The sequence below is a fragment of the Conger conger genome, chromosome 15 (genome assembly GCF_963514075.1).
Source record: "Conger conger chromosome 15, fConCon1.1, whole genome shotgun sequence".
NCBI classification, from domain to species: domain Eukaryota; kingdom Metazoa; phylum Chordata; class Actinopteri; order Anguilliformes; family Congridae; genus Conger; species Conger conger.
The window spans coordinates 11,053,376-11,068,510 of NC_083774.1; positions in this window are offsets into that span (position 1 = coordinate 11,053,376).

Genomic DNA, 15,135 nt, shown 5'->3' on the forward strand with positions numbered 1-15,135 from the left:
AAAAGCACATAACCGTTTTGACACATGCATGCAAACAACAGTTAAGCGCTGTACCACGAATTCCACAGCCAAGTTTACAACGTAATTTTACAGGGGAACTGCAGAAGGGGGCAATTTTCATCTTTGCTTGAACGGGAGAAGAATCCTGCTGAAGATTCTCACAGATCATTGCCCTCTCTGTGTAAGGTAACCAATGGTCGTCTGTCAACGCAATGTTCAAATATGATAATATCAACCCCCCCCTTTTGTAAAGAGAATCAAATGTATCACTTATATACATAAAATATGAAAAACAGCACGGATATTTTCAGTCCAGTTGCAGAGTCAGGGCATAAGACGACAATTTTAAAAATAAGGAACAATGTAAGATTCAACCCCAGTCATAACCATTAAAAATCACAGACAGAGAAATAATTTCCCAGGAAAAATAAACATCAGGTGTACTGAGTATCACCATATAAAAATACTCCTGTAACACTTTGTATCAAACTCGTATAAAAGTACAATTTTCCAACAAAGTATCCACGTGCATCTCCGCCACCTTTCTTAAAAGGCCCTGTTTAAGCAGCAGGTGAGGCAGTAAGAGAAATGCTCAGAGGAGATCCATCATAATGGCTGCCAGACCCAGGAGGAATATCCTACTGCAGTAGCAGCTTCATGATAAATGACATTTCCCCACTATCTTTATCGAGGGCCAACTTGAATTCATCACGTGGCGTGTCATGGAAATTATGGGCAGAGAGGATTTCCACTAATGTTTTGGATAGTTTTGGATTATGCTTTCAAAACATCTTAAACGGCTGTTTTTGTCGGACTTAACAGATATACGCACTTTGCACAACATGCCAAATTACTTTGTTGACAAGAGCTTTGCTTCGGTTAGCATTTAAATGAAAATTATGCACAATTACGGTCTTAAAGCATCACTCAAACGAGCCCCAAAATATGTTGATACAGAGATGTGCAAGTGTTGGCAGTTTCGTGACTGCAGTTGGCTTTGGCTACCGCTTGCTCAAGTTGCATTCCCACCCAAAATCCCAAAATCAACAGATGAAAAAACAATACTTGTCAGATTGAACATGATTGGCCAAACCTATTTTACATGTGGAGAACAGAAGACTACACATTTGCCACTGTGCAGCAAATAAACTATTGTTCTTATGCTGAATAGGTGACCCGTTGTATTATATTGTAATCTGCTACACCTATTATTGTGGACTTCCTGCGTGTCATCATATTCCAAAGTCCATTGGAAATTCACTCCACTCTCCAATGACATCAGAGTTTGAGTATAAAGGAGGCTGAATGTGTCATGCAAGGACATCCGAGGCCTTCAGCCTTTATTTTCCCAGCGTTTTTGATGCATTATTACACAAGGATACAAGAAACTGTTTACGTAACTCAAATGACCCATTTCAGGATGAATATGCCCGTGTGACAATGGAGCTGGCAAATTCAACGTCAGAAAGACCTTGTGCTCGCCTCTCTGGGTTTTACATAAAACACTCGACTGCATCTGAAGAAATGACAGGAGTAGCTTATTCACTTTTCCCAGCCATAACGATAACTGTACTGTATAGTCCAATTGCAATTCAGTGATTGGCATTCATTAAAATATATCCCAATACAATTCGCAAGAAAACAATAGTCTAAATAAAAAGGAATCTCTGACCCCCTGTGGGAGAGGAATAATAATAATAATGATTATAAGGGGAGGTAAAATGTTTTGGAGCGCTGAAAGACAGGGTACATTCCTACATCGCCCTGTCTGTCCATCATGTCTGATAATGCACACACTGCACACTGCGTCACAGAGAGGCAGCCAGCAACACCACTGCGTGAGGAACACGGGAGTGTCACGTGCAGCACCTGGAATGAGCGTGGACCGGCCTGTGGCCGGAATGCGTGGCGGAAGATGGGAATCAGCAGCCCGGAGGACGGCATTCCTGCCCGGAGGGCGACTACGACATACCTCCACCGCAGCATGCGGCCAGGCCCGTAAACACAGGCTAAGCGCCGGGCTAATTGTACATTACAGGCCCATAAGGACAGCACAGATTACAGCCAGGCCTGGGGGGGGAATCTGCGGTTAGACTCTTAATACCACGCGGTAAGCTCATTAGCCTGCACTGGAGACCCATTGCGGGGCATTTTACTGGCAAAATCATTTCACACATGGATGTTATTTACCATTAAAACTGGTAAATAAAATTCCATCCACCATTAATTGCATGTCCTTATTCACCTTTTTCTCATGGATTTCAGTCAAACATCTCGGCAACTGGGAGTCCACTTCCAGTTAGCAACTGGGAGTCCACTTCCAGTTAGAAATTCACTCCCAGAATACTCAAGCTCAAGATAACATATAGGCTTAGCCTACATATTTTTCAAGGCATAGACATAACTTAATATCCTCAGAGCTATTTTGGTTGTCATTAGTCAGGCACACATTACTGTAGGCTATATGAAAGAGGCCTTATAGAGCTTTACTGCAGCACAAGTGCACGGGCACCCCGGTGTCCAGCGATGACATCATCCTTTAGGCCAGGATAAAAACAGTCAGGCAGCAGACATCCTGTCTCTCCCCCCTCCCCCCTCCCCCCTCTCAGCTGCTGCCCCTGAAGCTGAAGTGACTGTCCGTGAAAGACAGCCTTTGTGCCGCTCTGCCCTCCAACTAGAGCGCAGCCCATTGGCCGCTGGTGCACTCTGAAGGACCCGAGTCAGCCAATAGCATGTGTGATTGTGAATAAAGTGCGTACTGAACACAAAGAAGGAGAAGGTGGTCTGATCTGGCACTTCTGTGAGACTCCGGTGGACCTAATGCTTTTTCTCCTCACCTGCCACGGCCTGGATTCGGGAGAGCACAGACAGGCGTGTGATGTCAGCTGCTGCATCTTATCACATCACTGCTCACTTGTCAGGCTCACACAGACATGGGTGGGAGGCAGACAGGTCATGTGCAGCTAAACAGGCAGAATTACAGCCACTCTGTCCAACAGAGGGGTCACTGGACTCTGTCAGTCAGGCCACCCAAAAGTGCCCCATCTCTGGGCAAAACTGGAGCCAACTGGCCCTGCGACACGGTCAGCCAGTCAACCCTGGCACAAGCCAGATTCCATACCAGACACGTGGGGCTGAATTTTAATGAGCATCCAGAACTGAACTGAGAGATGACAAAGTCATAATGTATTGTGAATTAAAAAGTATCATATATTGTGTGTGAGAAAACATACATGCAAGCCCAGTTTCAAACATCTACAAGCGTTTCTAAAGCAGATCCACACATACGACCACTGTCCTGGTAACCATGGTTATTACACCGAGGATAAACATTCCAGCCACTTCAAGGACATGTGCTTGTGAGATGAATACACAGAACGGCAGGTCAGCTGAACAGAAATGAACCATGCATTTTTGCATGTGCACAGGCAGAACAGAAGACATGCATTCTTGTATCACTAAACCGTGACAAGGATACTTGAACGTGTACATTAAAACGACAGGTTTAACTTTTAACCTATAGTCTGGATCAGTTTCACCTTAAGAGGAAGCTATGAGCCTGTGGGCCAGTTGATGCTGTGCAGTCTGGACTCAGAACAGGACCATGGGGTCTGGACTCAGAACAGGACCATGGGGTCTGGACTCAGAACAAGACCATGGGTGCCCAATGAGTGAGTAAGAGGAAGATATAGTACAGTAAATGTTATTTGGCACACAGTTGTATCCAAAGCGACTTACAGTTGATTAGACTAAGCAGAGGACCATCCCCCCTGGAGCAATGTGGGGTTTAGGGCCTTGCACAAGGGCTGTGCAGATTTTATAATGATCTGATGCTGTTATGTCATGCTGTCATTCAGTATATTGTGTCAACATGTTACTGATACACGGCCATATTTAATATTCAACTCTGCTGAGATAATCAAAACTAAAGTCTATAGATTGTGTTAAGACTTTCAGCAATGTACAAAACTGCCTACAAAACAGCCTTACAATAAAAGATAACATCAGAGACACCAGAAAGAGAAAGAACAATGCCAATCCATTTCCACTGGAGATCTGTTGTTTACATCAAAGCTCAGATCTCGACGCTTCCTTAAGCAAGCACAGCCAGGCCTGTGTGACTTAACCCTGATAAATAATCAATTACTCTGACAGGAATGGCTAGGGTGCATAGAAGTGTCCGTTAAATGCACAGTTCATCCCTGGACTAAACAATACCAGCTCAGCTCTTTAGACCTATTTGCCACTGCTAAATGCCTTTTGCTTGGTGCGGTTATAAAATAAATAATGTAAGGTATTCTCCATTAGCTTCTAATGGAGTCATAATATGTCAAAACTGACACCGTTTCAAACATGCTAGAGCCAGGCCAGCTGTGAAATTAAATTAGTTCACATTTTCAAAGAAAGCTACAGCTGATCAGAAACAAAACTGAGACAAATGTTTAACTAATGCAGTCTCTTTTATAAAGGCCCTGAAATACTAATGAGCTAAATGGTGCGGACCGTTCTGTAACATAACAACATTAACACAGCCATATGCCGTCTGTGATAATTTCTGTTATTTATTTGAAGGCCCTGCAACAGCTTGTGATCTATAGAGACATTTGTGAATTTATAAAAGGAACCAGATTTTCTAAATCCTCTCATCAAAGAGCCATTTAATTTAATAGTTGTCCAACGTCCACGTTTCAAACATTGTTTCCTAAAAAGAATATAACTAGATTATGAAATGGATCCAGTAATGTAAATTTAGGCCATTCACAAAGATGCCCTTTAATTTACCACTAAGTGATAGCCATCAGTCTCAATTCACTCATTTATTCACAGAAATGTGTTCAGTGTTAACTCAGCAGTGAGAGTGTGAGTCCAATAAGTGATCACATACTGTCAAAAATGTCCTCTAATATTGTTGATTCAACACATTTTACTGTGTTGAGCATTTTAGCTCCATCACCAACGTTGTACAGGTGAAATAGTGCACAAGAGACAACGCATATCATGACAAACAGACCATTTCACCACATAGCTTTCTTTAAGGAGTCAAGTGTGACACTGAAAGACGTAGCAGCTTCACATTTCAGGTCTAGCCACGGTCGTTTTACCTATGGGTTACATTTACAGGCAGTGAAACTAAAAACATCCATGAACTGCAGTATCATGTCAATTCAACAGCTAAAATGTGTCAATGTTGATACAGCAGTCTAAAACCAATTCATACAAGAAGCAGAATTGCAGCTATATGTGAACATACTGGAGCAAAAATATTTTAAACATGTATGCAAATACTAATTTCTCAAATTGTTTTGGTTGATTCCAATTTGATTTTGATTTGCATAAAATAAAAGCAAATTTCTCCATCAAAACATGTCTGATTATCAATCTGCGCACGAAACGTCAGACAGTTCTGGTATAGCACACTATGCTCATTTCACATAAGACTGTAAGGAATACATTAAAAAATGAAGAAATACCAGGAAGGTAAGAAAGGTGCCTCATCACTCATTTTTTTCAGACAGGAAAGTCACAGAGCAGATTCAGAGGCAGCTGCAGAAGGCATATGGCAGCTTTGGGAAGGTGAAGATTATACCCACCCAAAACCATAATCTAGCTGACCCATCGTTAGTTAAAGATTTACCAGGACTTAAGACAATTACAATTCTGAGACCCTGGCTGTGAGCAACATGAAATAAACATGAGCATCCTTATTTTCCAGAACTCACAGACTTTTATAGGATGTTATTTTTTTTATATACCAGTGTGTAAAGTTTATTTGAATTACAGTAATCTATTCTGCACAGGCCGACAGGACATAGGCAGACACAGTCCTGAGTGGTTCCCTGCAGGAAACCCTGCCACGTGGATCAAGGTCACTGCGCTATTTTGCGGACTGAAGCCAGCCACGCCCTTGCAGGATCAGGATTCCCCCCCCCCCCCCCCCATGACTGTGTGACACATATGAAATATTTGCTTCTCTCCTGACGGAAGCCTGTTTACCCCAGAGCTTCTGGGACACAGATCTTCCTGAGACTCACAGGAAACCCTGGGGTGAGTCACCGGCACAACAAACGGTTATCCAAAAATATGATTCCGTGATAGATTGATGTCGGGCCCTGATGTTCTGACACAGCAAGGCGTTCATTTCGAGTAACAGGATGCAAACTGCCACCGTCACCACCAGGCAAATTCAGAAGTACCAGTCAGGTGACAGCTCTTTTCCCTCTACTGAAATCTAAAACACAGTGGCACAGGAGATGAGAAAAGCAGTTCACTCCCACGTAAACAGGACAGCCTCAGAAAAGATGGTGACAACAAGCCCATTCATTTAAATACGGGCCTGTATTTACAGTCTGCAGATGTATTTACTTTATGCTTTCACCATTCAGGCAGCTACCAGCAGTTATATCTGTACAAAAATATTGCAGAATTCTACAGCTTTGCACATAAACCTTGCATTAAGTACAATACTTATCAAGATTTTTGTGACTAAGATTTTATTGCCATCATAAGACCTCATGCACAGATGCAGCATTGTCTTCAACCATTGTTATGAGTTTGTACACAGTCAACAAAAAAGTTTGTAGTCAGTCAAAAATAGTTTACAAATGATGGCCTGTGGTCATTTTCACATTTTTACATCATTATGCATTACACAAAGTAAAAACTTACTGAGCATAAATGCTTGTGGAACTAAAGCATCAGAATGCCTGAAAATGTAGACCCGTGTGATAGATGGCAGTTCAGGCATGAATGTTTCTAAAAGGTCATTAACCTCCGCCCTGCTCCTCATAACAGCGATGAGATGGGGAGAGATTATCTTGCCCATTACAGAAAATGAACTCTTTTCATGAATATCTAATGAACATCCTTCACTAAAACACTTCATTTCCACTGTAATAATCTACCCGGCCTCATTCTCCTGTAAAATGTAAAGAATCAGCACACTACACTGAGAGACCTGACATGAACATTCAGCAGAACTGTGCGATAAATCTCCATGTTCTTCTGACAGGGAGCCTGGGGTGTATACAGTTTTGTGCTGATGACATCACGTATGGGAATCTCTGGAGAATCAGCAGAGCTGTATTATCATACTCGTGTGAAGGGCCCATGTAGTTTCTCTGGATAAACTTCACAGAGTATCATCTTCCGATTGTGATCCGAGATGTTATTGTAGGGCGGCCTGTAGCGTAGTGGTTAAGGTACATGACTGGGACCCGCAAGGTCGGCGGTTCGATTCCCGGTGTAGCCACAATAAGATCCGCACAGCCGTTGGGCCCTTGAGCAAGGCCCTAAACCCTACATTGCTCCATGGGGGACTGTCTCCTGCTTAGTCTAATCAACTGTATGTCGCTCTGGATAAGAGTGTCTGCCAAATGCCAATAATGTAATGTAATTGTGCTGCTGTCCATATCTCTATATGGTACGTCCAAACCCCAGCAAGTAGTGCATCAAACGGGTGCATCAAAGCAGATTGCATCACATTGTGGACTTTTAAACAGAGCTGTTGAGCAATATGATGCAAGTTTTTTTCCTTTTATTTTTTTTAAAGGACACAAAGACGTCAGCTGTCTCTTGGGACTCTGTGGTCATACTGGGCTTGGGACCGCTTGCTTTCAGTCAGGAGTCCGAACGGCTTCATAAACCGTAATCGTTTCCACATTCAGCGTGCCTTTAAGAAGGGCTCGTTTCCAGATTGAAGATTTGCCTTAAAGGGCATCCATGTTTACTCTGAGAAAGATTAACAGTAATTAACCTTGCAGATGTTGAGACTGCGCATTACTCCCCAGCACGCAGAGAGGAGGAACTGCAGGGGAAGATTACAGGAGGCTCTGAGATCAGAATGCATCATCTCTGTGAGCCCCGTTTATAAACAATGCGGTCTGTCCTGGTTTTTAACTCAATGCACCCTCCGTGCTCTTTAATGGCAGCAGGAAGCTCTGATAAACTCTCCATTCGGGGTAAACAAGGGAGGCTACATGAGCTTGATGGTGACATGAATGATGATGACTGATAAAGGAAAATCTTACGGTTCTGTGAGAGAGCAGGAGATGCGGAGCGGTAGGGCACGTGTTTACAGTGGAAAGCGGAGAGGAAGAGCTCTTAAACTCGATCAGATGGCCTGGCACCCTGTGCCAGGGCAGAGCTGCGTGGATAACGCCAGCGTTCCTGGGGAGGCAATGACTCTGCCTGGCCTGTTGTTTTGCTGAGGACATGCTGTAAAAATGTACACCAACAGCCTGTATCCCTCTGACTTCACACACAGCAAGCACAGATCGACCAAGCACACTGTTTGAGACTTTTCTGCCCCCCCTGCAGGCCCTGAGCTGACGCTCACACTTAACAGTGTTTTATTAAGACAAACTAAAACCCGCCAATTCATTCCAAACTGCTTCCCAGAGAGTTAACTTCAAACTCTACATGTCCTTCCATTGTCCTGTATCTGTGTTTGGTTTTAAACTTCTGCATACAATTAAACAGCTTCAGTTGGTTCTTGCCTTGGCTAAAGGACTAGCACTGGGCTCAGGAAACAGCCAGGGCTTCAGCAACAGAGGAACTGTCCACTCTGTGCATTTTTGTGCCGATTACACAGGCCACTGGAGGCGAAGACTGCAGGCTGGAGCCCTTTCGCCCAATCCGGGCCGCCTCTTAGCTCCAGCCAGGACCTCTCACCTCGGCCTGAGAACGATCCACCTCCGAAGGCTTCCTTTCACACGGAGAAAACACCCCAGGCCAGGCACACACCTGCTGGAGCTATCCAGCCCTTAATCACCCTGTTAACATATCTTTAGGAGCTGAGAGCCATCTCCACAAGGGCCCGGCTGGGTGCCTATCTGCCCAGGAGATGGGAAGCGGAGCCCAGCCAGATGGAGGGGAGCCATGCTGGACCCAACTGGCTCTCCTACATGACAATCCTCCCAACGTTACTATGGAGAGCCAGAAAGCCAACCACCCAGCGGACTGGTATGTGTGTGAAGTCAGGCAACAGCTGGCCTCCCCCGCTTTCTTACAATATTAATTACTCTCATTGTGCTAATGGGGCACCTTTAAGCAGGGCCTTTTACGAATACAACAACGGCTTGTAGCTGAATTCTGAGGTGGGACTTCTTTGCTCGCATGCAAATTTTGACACAGTTATGCAGGTAAGGCTTTCAGACTCCAGAAAGCTAAACTCTGCTCTCACACACATCTTTGGCACAGGGACCACACAGCTGAAGGCAGTGGCGTCAGTTCAATAAAATAACACGCATACTTTTTTGCCAGTAATATTGTTTCAGAACAGGTTGTGTTAGTTCTGAGCTCAAGGGGCGTAAATAAGCCATCGTCTCCAGTAACCGCTTTTCAGCTGCAGGCTAGATTCTGCTCAGTGCGCTTTGTTTTACATCATTTATTCATCAGAAAACAACGCAAATTCAGCGTCAAAAAGTTCTGCTAAACTACAGAAACTAGTGCATTGTGGATATGCGTTAAATGAAAAGTTTGTGTTTTATAAAAAGCAGCATGTGGAGTCACCCGACACCGTAGCGCTCGGAGCGACACGCTGAATTCCAGAGACAGGTGAAGAGAGGAACTCACCCGTGAGAAAGCAGCTCCGCTCCTGTCCCCAGGCTCACCGCGAGCGTCTCAGGGAACGCAGAGAGGATCCGTGCATCTGGATTCCTGCGGCTGCAGCCGCGCCAGAGGAAAAGGGCCGGAGAAGGACTGGAGAACGGGGTGACAAAAACATAAACCAGCAGCTCCTCACAACATGCGCTCCCTCTCTCTCTCTCTCTGAATGTCAGCCTGGCGACTCCACCAGCGTGCTCCACCCCCATCCCTCTCTTCCTCCCTTCCTCCCAACCTCCCTCCCCTCTCTCCCCACTCCATCCCCCCCATCTCCTCCTCCCTCCCCCCTCTCTCTCCCTCCAAAACCCTCTGCTTCCCTCATTTGCCCGTTTCAGCACGTGAGCTTTCCGCCCTGACCCTGTGTGAATGCAGCAGACAGCTGGGCAGGAGCGCCCCTCCCCCAGCAGTTAGAGTCCGACGAGGGGAGCCTTTCCGCTCATTAACGGGAGTGCTGTGTGTCCTGTCCTGGGATGGACTCGCTCAGCCTTCAGCACTGTGTGAAGAGGGGGGGGAACCCTAACCGTATGAAGGCTGTTAATGTAACAGCCCTGAGATCACTGACAACATCACAGTTCAGCTTAATTAAACACGGTGACATTTCTGTTCGTTAATGTTAAGAGCCAGTGAGTGAATGCTTTTCAGCCTGCAGCTGAGAAGATCCTTTGAGGCACTTTGAGTCTAATATTTTTTAATAAACAGTTTTGGTCTGCTGTTGCATTTGAATTTTGGTATCTGGTATTTTGGTATTGAAATCGTTCCTAAATTTAAATACTGAAAAGCAACCGTCCCACCCACCCCACCCAACAGGTGCTGAGTAAATTTGACTAAGGTGACTCACCTGACTAAGGTGAAAAATACTCAATGCTGAATTTGGGTAAATAATATCATTATAAGAGAGATACATCATAATAATTGAAGACGTGTTAAAATGGTCCTCCAGAAGATCAGATAAGAATCAATTTGGGTACTCAATTTGGGTACTCTATAATGAATTTCGCTGAGCCAAACTTTACAACAATAAGATGTATTCTATTCAGAAATGCACCGCTTTTGTGGTGTTATAAGACAGGGTGTGATGGGAAGAGTAAACAATAGCTCTCCATCACTTCACACCTGCAGAAGGCGTGGACATGGCTCTATTCAGGTGCATCTGACTACCAGCTAGAGCAGTAACATGGGCACAGGTCGAGCAGAAACTCCCATGGAAATTATGAGTCATCTGAACAACAGTCTGAACTCCTACAGCCTATCGAGCAGTGAATGTGAGCATGGCCAATTCATTCAGCCCTTCCATCAGGCGCCACTGAATGGAACTGACAGCAGTATAATTACATAGAATTACATATAGAACAGAGAAAAGTATGCTCTGAGTGCATTTAAAATTCAATGTGTCAATCAGTCATCATTTTATCGCCTCTGAATTGCAAGATAAATATTACAATTCTAAATACCTTGTGAAGTTCCTAATCTTGTGACTAAGATTAACCCGTACCTACCAACAAAAGTAAAGTCTAACATTAGCTATTTAATTTTCATTTAGATCACTGATTATTATTCAGAACGCCATCATCAGGCCTCCCACATTCATTAATATATAAAGGCCATTACTAAAAACTCCATTATTTTAAACTCATAGCTTAACATTTTAGTGTAATCTTTTTAACACATAATGAATTACAAAACACATTATGTCTCATTATTTAGACCCATTTGTTCAAGCAGTACCCATATAGCCTAATCTTTAAATAATCAATATAGTGTAATATAGTGATATAGTGATGCAAGCAATCATTACCAGGGAAAGGAGCATATTAAATTACTTCCTTAAACAATATATTGTGTGACGAAATGGGAGTGATCATCCCAAACTCGTGACAGTCCAATTATGTGAGGAAAAAGCACCAATTAAACATGACAGCATATGCATGTAAACATGAATGCTCAGTGCTTTCCAAACACACCCTCACCTCTTCACCCCAAAAGCTGAGAGAGAGAGATCTAATTAACTCAGATCTCCCTGGGGAATGTATAATAAAAAAATATTAAAATGAAAGATTCTGGGAATATTCAAATCTATATTAACAGCTTTGCCTGCAGAAGAACATCATCACTCAGAGTTAAGGAATTCCTGAATAAAAAAATGAATCACTGTCAAACTGATACATGCTAACCCATCACTCACCTTAATTAACCACTAATACCCATTCAAGTCTAGGCATAGTTAGTTCAAACCCGAGCAGGTAAGCTTTACTGCAGTGAATAAAAACTAGGCTAGACATAAGCTAATTCCATTACTTCTTGACAAATGCAATGATCTTTACATGAAAGGTCTGATTAAATCCAGAAAATCGGGCAGAGACATGCCACAATCTTACATTTAATGCCTTTATACAGGTATTTCTACCTACCTGTCTTAAGCTGACATCTTACATTTGATTTGAAAAGACAGCATTCATTGCTAGTTGTGTCACACTGCCAGCTATAATGCTCAACTTAACAGCAAAAAGTGATAGTGAAACTGACAAGTTTGAAATTAGTTAGCATTCCAGCTGTCAGGAAATCAAGCGTCTTTCACCGGTCTATGCCGATTTAAGGACAGCTGAGCCATCACAAATGGCATTGTCAGGAAAGTGAGTTTCATTTTAACATCTGGAATGATTTCCCACTCCACTGCGAGCAGCAGAGTTAACAAAGAACACGTGCAGTAGGCAACTTCACTGCACAAAACATTAAGCTAATTCAACTTTGAAACAAATTAACACTCTCCACAGGGAACATCCTTCCCAGCACATTTAGCTATTGGCATCGGACTGAAAATCTTCTATTTATCCTACACCATTATTTTAAACAATAGAGGGTACTGAACAGAGCCTAAAATATACATTTGCCTTAAAGCACGTATAAACATTAACATTAACCTGTGTTCATTTATGTGACCTTTATCCAAGACATCCAGGGTTTGTGAGAGATTTTAATAGCAATTATAACGGTGAAAATAAAAACCATCTAGACTGCCCTGGGCTGCACAACCTGAAAATGCTTCCAATAAAAGTGCATATTAATTAGCGGCACGCATAACTTAATCAAGGGTTTGTATAAACAGGTGATGTCGGACCCGAGGGAAATTCCCATCAGTGTAAATGAACAATGCTCTCTGTGTCACCGGATGGTATGCTCCTCAGCTCTCTCTACGAAATGCCTATAGAGAGGAACTATGGCGTAATCTGAAAATACCTCCAACATGTACTGACATGCTCAACAACACCTTTCCAGAGTAGAGCTAATTGAGCTAAAATAGTAGCCTATACACCATTAAAAACCAATGCTGCCAGACTTATAGACTAGACTACATTTTTAGCAATGTTGTGTGAAAATTAAACTGAAATATAGAACTAAATGAGATACTACACTGCTTGACAAGACTTTCTACATTCCTCAAGTGCACAGAATTCAGAGCTGAGCATCTTCCATAATGCTACCTTACGGTTATTTATCTGGAAAATGACCTGTCTCCAGTGTGCCGTGCCACTCCTACCCAAATAAAGCAAGCCGCTGTCACAAGCTAAAAATTTGAGCAGGTTTTCCACCCTAGGGAGCAAATTTCCCCTAGGCCAGAGGAACAAGCAGTACACATGGGTGAACACTGCCTCTTAATCCATACAGGGCAGGCTGAAGCCTGCACAACACATTGTCTTGCACAGCTGACTGGAGACATAGCTGATCCTGGATCAGTATTTGACATTAAGCAGGGCATAAACCAAGCCGAGTGTCGGGGAACAATCAGTCTGGCGTGTGTGGGTGTATGCGAGCAGTCGGCTGTGGTCAGCCTAAGCAAAAGGATTTGAGCCCCGATTCTTGTTGGTTGTCCCATCAAGTCAATCTGCGTACAGCAGAGTTTTGACGTGGGAGAAGGGGTGCATGCAGATGTAAAATACAGGCTGGTACTCGCCGCTTGAACTGGGCTGTTACTCATTGGTTTCCAATGCTACTTTTGTTTGTTGCCCATGTGCAAAATGTTGTGTGTACCCTTTTGAGTAGCCTGCTGACCACTGGTCCAGGATCAGATGGGTTGAGGGACGGAAGCCCAGATTTTCCTTGATTCTGGTAAATACAAGCCTGCCTTCTCTGTACTCTTCAGCAGTGCATGAATCAATGCATGCAGCAGTTACAGCAGGCATCAAAGCCAAATTATGAAAAATAAATTAATGACATGAAAATATGTTGGGCCAGAAAATTCAAGACAAATGGGACTGCCTTAAGTAAATGAAAACCTCTTCGACTGACTGATGGTCATTTCCCCCTCAGCCACTTTTGCATTTGAAGCAGTTCAACAATTGATGAACGTTAACAGAAAACAGGTGTGTATCACCGAATCTGTTCCAATTGGAAAGCTAACGTTAGTTACCTCAGGAAGACTGAATAAGCGGTCTTGCATGGATGTAAAGTAGCATTAACATCAATACTGTCATTGTCACTGACTGTACTCATTGGCAGTGCTCAACTGTAGCTCACGTTACTGAGTTAGTTTAGTAACTGTTTAACATTATGTAACAGTTAATACTACTCATAGCTAGCTTTCTGTGTCAGTACACGATAGCCATTTTCAACAATCTCCAGTCCAACTGTGACTAGCTAGCCAACTACACGTCTCAGCATTAGCTAGCTAAGTTAACCGTTTTTACTACTAGGCTAGTTAACTAATGGACAGGAAGGCTTGATGGGTTTCTGGTTAGCTATTTTATTTCCTTCAACAATACTGAGCCAGCTAAATTAGCTAATTAATCTAGCCTAGCGCAGCGCTACTCAACTCTACATCCCGCGGGCCAGTGTCTGCAGGTATCTGCAGGCGCAACTTACACCACCTGATTTCAACAATTAGTTTATTACCTGAAGCAGGTAAAATAATTGGTGAGATCAGGTGGTGTAGCGCACGGTCGGAGCAAATACCTGCAGACACTGCGGCCCGCAGGACGAGCAGTTGAGTAGCGCTGGCCTAGCAAATTAGCTAGATACCCATCTGAAACGCACAAAGCTGGCTTTAGTTAGCTAGCTAGTTAACTCAACGTTACGAGCTGAATTCTGGTTAGGGTAAAATAGCTATGAGTTCATGGTTATCAAGCAAACAAACACAACTAGCGATAATTTGACGTTAAATGACTCACCTGGCTCCAACAACCCCACGATTGAAACGTGATAGAAATTAAGCAACTGACGTTGCGCTAGTCCAACGGACAATTAAGTTGCAGGCAGCGACTTAAGGTTTCCTTAAACTGCAAAAATGAAACTATATAAATGGTTTGAAAAACATTCGCTTAACTTACACAATGGAAATAAAATATCAAACATGCAAATTATACAAGGTGAAATCGTTTTCATTAGATTAACGTTAGCCAGTTTATGATGAGATTGACTACAAACGTATCATCCCATCTAATTTACTTAGATCTCCCTCCTATGTCATCATGGTTTTGATGAGCTAATTTGGAGGTGTCGACCAACAGCTGTATTCCACGTGATAACCGATTTTACATG